This window comes from Mytilus trossulus, chromosome 4, assembly GCF_036588685.1.
Source record: "Mytilus trossulus isolate FHL-02 chromosome 4, PNRI_Mtr1.1.1.hap1, whole genome shotgun sequence".
In the NCBI taxonomy this organism is placed as follows: Eukaryota; Metazoa; Mollusca; class Bivalvia; order Mytilida; family Mytilidae; genus Mytilus; species Mytilus trossulus.
In genome coordinates, this window is record NC_086376.1 from 40,179,092 (window position 1) to 40,185,091 (window position 6,000).

A 6,000-nucleotide genomic window follows, 5' to 3' on the forward strand; every position below is an offset into this window, starting at 1 on the left:
TTGAAATTATCGGCAATACATGCAGGAAGGAACAAGAGAACAACTGCATAATGATTTATTACTGCATTAGAATGCAAATTGAAATTAAGTCTTTACCAAACTTTTCAGAGATTTTGTCATTCAGAATAGAAAACTGGTTCAACTTGAGAAAGATGGAAAAAAAAGGTTTCTTGAGAAAAATTAAATACGGCGTAAACTAACATTCACCAAGCTTTGAGTTGAAGTGTTATTAATGTACAGTAGCTTTTTAAATGAATACGACCTTTAACTCGTCAACAATGTACGTTATAAAACAAAAGATGACACTGTAATATTTAAAAAAAAAAATGAAATAGGATAACATTGTAATATATACACTGACATACAAGTAGAAAATATCTGACATATTGGTGTTTGAGGTGTTTGAAGAAACTAATGTAATTTAGCAAAAAAAAAAAGAGGTGTAGGTCTTCATGAAGGTCTTGACTAGTTGATAAGGCCTCACAAACTCCGCGGATCCAAAATAGGATAGGGTAAAAAAACAGCCATCGAAATTCCATAATACAAAATTGGTGAAAAAAGGGGGGGGGGGGGGGGGGTAATAGCTTAACTCAAGATTTTGATCTTATTCAACTTTATTCTGGTACGACATTTGATTACCACTAGCAAACTCTTTATCATAATAATGTATCAATGATTTACTTTAGATTCACTTTCGCCTCGTCGTAAATATGCGTGATATATTTGCCACTGGATCACAGGAGCAATCAATTTATCAGTTTTATATAGTGATGCATAATCATTAGTTCGCAAATGATAATTGTCTCAAACAGTTTTTCAGTTTTGGGATTTTGTTTTTATTTATATTTTGTTTTTCTTTCAATTCATTTGCTTGAATATAATCAATAATAAAATAGAAGTCAACATCAGTAGTGACATTGTATGCAGCCAAACTAAGTGGAGGGCTGTAGAACAGAAAACAATCTCCATTGTGTATATGCAGTAACTCATATATTGAAGCGTAAAACAACGACAGTCATGCTTGATTTTCAGCCCTTTCGTTTATTCTCAATTTATTGTTTTACTGATCTCTTTTGTTTAATAAAGGTTTTTTTCATCTACAACTGCAAAAGGCGCAGCATATGTGTTAAAATCAGAATTGTGACTTATTTGAAGATTCATGTACCCTTTGTTGTTGTTTAAAGATTTTATTCGAAGTTCGTATATCCTTCCAACCATTCATTTAGATGTTTGTTTAACGTATAGATAAGCGAGACTCTCACTGCACTATGCATAGGATATACCGCATTTTTATTTCGCCTAAACAAAGCTGCAAATTAATACATCCGAGCAACTTAACGGCCGCACCCAATTTTAGCAAAGATATACTGTCGGATAAGTACAGAGATGTGAATATATATATAAAAAGATGTGGTATGATTGCCAATGAGACAACTACCCACAAAAAGACCAAAATGACACAAACATTAACAACTAAAGGTCACTGTACGGCCTTCAACAATGATCAAAGCCCATACCGCGTAGTCAGCTATAAAAGGCCCATACCGAAATTAATCCTTTTGTTTTGAAAAAAGATTTAAAAGTATACATTAATATGACAGCAACCCAACAACCCATATAACTCAAAACACTAAGAGTCAACATAGAGACTTGTTATAGCTAGAAGCCATAAAGAACAAAAAGCCCGAAACTGCAAAATGAATAAATAATACGGAGTCAGTGAGTTTTAAGACAAGTGTTTGGTTGCGAAATTGCACGTGCTCTTTGTTAATTTCGATATACGCAAAACGCTTCATTGTAAAGTAAGGGTAAAATAAATAATTATTATGGATGACGGACGTCAAGTGGCATACTATATGAATATTCAGAACAATAAAATCAAATGGAAATATAATATGAAAATTAACCCTGCTTAATGTGCTATAGATCGAGACACAGAAACGAATTTCTAACGCGTAATACTTTTGTTTTTGAAAGAGGGATGAAAGCTACCAGAGGGACTATTTAAATAGTCTGTAATTCCACAGTTTGTAGGTTTCACAATTTTGACGAACACAATAGTTAAACTAACTGAATTGTTATCTCGTCCAGATACTGGTTCATTATAAATAAGAAGATGCGATATGAGTGCCATATAGACATATAGACAACTACCCAACAAAGTCACAGTGTAAATACATTTGTCTGCCACACCATACGTCGCACTGCCTTTGGAAAATTAGCGGGGAAATATAACGTTATTTTCGGAAAACGTCTTAATTTTTTGGCGCAATTTGTGAGGCTCACAGAAGGGATAGAGTAAACAATATCATATTTCTCAATTTTCCTCAAAAACGAGTATGGTGACAAATATTTTTCAAAACCTTATGACATTTAATTTTTTTCAAAGAATAACATATCTTACTTTGGCCAAATTGACACCGTTAGAAATATTTAAAAAAAATAAAAAATGTGCATTTCAAATTTTTATTTCTTGGCGTTGTTTTGGTTCACCATGACGTTTTTGGCTTTAATTGAGTAAGAATTAATGCTTTAAATGGTAAAGTTAGATTTTTCTTACCATCTTAAATTATTTAGATTCAATTTGTGCCCAATTATATAAGTTTATATTGAAAAAAAAATCATAATTAATTTTTTTAAATAAAAAACGTTTTTCACTCCAAATATGCAAAAATGTTCAATTTTCAGCAGCATTTTTTGCAAAAACGAAATCAACAACATATATTTTTTTTGGTAAAATTTGATTCTCTGTCAATTGAAGAATAAAATATCTTAAAGGGAAAAAATCTCACAGTCAGAAATAAACTATTGGATATGCCCTTAAAACTAAAGTTATCATTTGGATAACAAATGTGTCACCTGACGATCCAGATGACGACAACATCATACATGTACGGTACCATTTATATACAAACACAAAATATTTTGTGGTCTTTTAAAAACATGTCATTCATATTGTATTGGTGTAGTTTTTGGAACTTTCTTCTGCATATGTTTAAAAGCGATAGAAAGTTTGATCATCAAATTGAAATTGAGAATGTCTACATCTTTATTGACTTTAAATTAACAAAACCAAGTATACACCCTTTTAGAAAATTTAAATTTATGCAGTGGTGGATTGAGACGGGAGCATAGAGGGCATATTTGCCCCCTCCCTCCCACTTTTGTTTTGTTTTGTTTTTTCAATTAAAACTTTAAAATGATTAATCAGACCATCTGTGTACAAGTTTCATGACATTTTGTTTAGAAATTTAATGTTAAAGAACAGAAACCAACTTTGGAATGTGTGGATAGACTTCCATACGTACAGAAAGACACAGGTAAGACTCAAAGCCCAGAGGCGGATTAGGGGGGAGAGATGATTCTTTAAAGGGATAAAATTGTCCCTCTGTAGAGGGGTATTTTTGTTTACAATGGGTTAAAAGCAAATTAGGGCAGAATGGCATTTTCTAGTTATATTGAATAAAGATATAATCTCTAGCATTATACATGTATGTGCAACATATGCTCTTAAGGGAGCTACCATTTGATTTTTAGGGGGGGGGGGGGGGGGGGGGGGGGGGGGGGGGGGGGGGGGGGGGGGGGGGGGGGGGCTAGGATGAAATTTGAAAAAAAAGGCAGGACAGGATTTTGAGTAAAAAAAAGCAGGATGAGTAACTTGGCAAAAAAAAAAGCAGGACAACATTTGTTGTAAAAAGTCAGGATAAGTTAATAAAAAAAACAGGCAGGACCGTGTAGACTGAAAAATAAAAAGGCAGGACAGAGATTACAATTAAAACAAAAGGCAGGACAAAATCTTTCATCCTAGCCCCCCTCACCCCCCCCCCCCCCCCCCCCCACAAACACACACACATTAAAAATCAAATGGTAGCTCCCTAACTAAAAATTGGGATGACCAGTTTTCTGTTGAAGTGACAAAACATGCAATCTATTGTAGACCTATCATCAACAACATAAGGAATAGTTGACCTTTAAATTTCATGTTAAAGCTAACAATAGAAATTCTGTTCAGTGAGGCATAAGTGAGTGGAATTCACCTGATCATAACAGCTTTCAATCATGGTGAGAACAATAGATTGTATATTTAGTCAGATAAGCAACAAACTGGGCATGTGCATTTTAAATTAAGTACATCAATTTGTGTATCAACTGTTGCAAGTTACTGCCATCAATTAGTAAAAAATGTCATTCTGCCCTATTTTGATATGAATCCAGTCTAAACAAAAATACCACTCTATAGAGTACAGAGGGATAATTTTATCCCTCTATAGAAGGATTGTCCCTCTATACAGGTATAATCACCATATAGAGGGTTTGTTCCCAACCTGTTGCTTGGCATACATAGATTGAAACCTAATAGAACCTAATAGACATGTGGTTTACCATCCACACACTCATTAATTTTTGGTACAGGTGTCACCATGTGGAAAGTAAGCCACCCATCAGGGGCGGATCCAGAAATTTAAAAAAAAGGGGGGGGGGGATTCTTACCCAGGACAAAGGGGGGTTCTAACTATATGTCACCATTCAAATGCATTGATTGTCTATTAAAAAGGGGGGTCCAACCCCCGAAACTCCCCCCCCCCTTTTCCCCCTGTATCCGTGCCTGCACATTGACAGAAACAAGTGCCTGTGAATAGAACAATAAAAACCCAGCCATATCTATTTAGCTTATGAGACACATTGTACAAAATATATTATTATATATACTCTTGGAAATTAATTTACACATCACTTTAGATTTTTTTAATTTTTCAGAACTAATAACTGATTATAACTGTATGCAGGGCTACATTATTTTTAATATATAATAAAATAAAATTTCAAAATAAAATAAAATAAAATAAAATAACATAAAAATATTACATTCTCTACAGAGTGGGTGCAAATTCTGTGTTCTTGAATTGTTTTTTTACACAAATTATCGATTTACATTTTAAATAACAGCAGTCATATCGGTGTATTCGATCATAAATTTATGTTTATTTTTTGACAGGATTTTTGACTAACATAAATATCGTGGACTTGTAACAGTAAGAGACAGTAATCTAGCCATAAATAAGAGGGATATGTTTATTCTGCCGAACAAAATACATAATATGAACAATAAAATAATTTGAACAAAAGGCCCAGCAACAGGCGAACAAAATCCGTCCGTGAAAACTGAAATTCCCTCAAATGAAAAACAAATTGTCGTACCATAAATATATTTTAAAGGGATCGTACCATACATAATCTAGTTCTTCTAGAGTTTTAAACTCGTCCACGGCATTACAGTTAAACATTCATAATGTGTTTATACAGTTAAAAGATCTTAAAAGATACTTACCCCGGCAGTCAGTAGAGCGATCGCCATTTGTGTTGTCAATAAAGGGAGCTTCCATTTGATTCTTAGGGGTAGTATGAAATTTGAAAACAAGGCAAAACACAAGTTTCGGGTCATAAAAAGGCAATAAGATTTTTAGTGGTATAAACAAGTATAGACCGAAAAAAAATGAATAATAAAAAGGCATGACAGAGACTACAAGTAAAAAAATGCTGGACATACTTATTTTCATCCTAGCCTCCCTAAGTATGAAATGGTACCTCCTTAAAAAAAGACTGACCTAATGCCAAATTGTATACGTTATATGTCCTATATGGGGGAGGAGTGTCCCGAAATCCTGGGCTTAAAAACTTGAAATTCGATGTCCCGTATTTAAATAAATTTAAATCCCGACATCCCGAGATTCGAAAAAAAGAATGTCCCATATATAGAGAGGCCCAATTTACAACGTTTATTAGATAATTAGCTGAAAATGTGAGCATAACTGTTCTTCTTAGTAGCGGATCAAGAAATTTTCATAAGCAGGCTCTTAGGACTCTTAGGGGGTGGCGCTTCGGTCATCCTTCAGTGATTCTCTTTATGAGACAATATCTGAAAAAGTCTAATTTCCATGTCCCATCTTTCACCAGCAATTGTTTTTTATTCGGGCATCTTTTTGGAAATTTAAAGTTTCA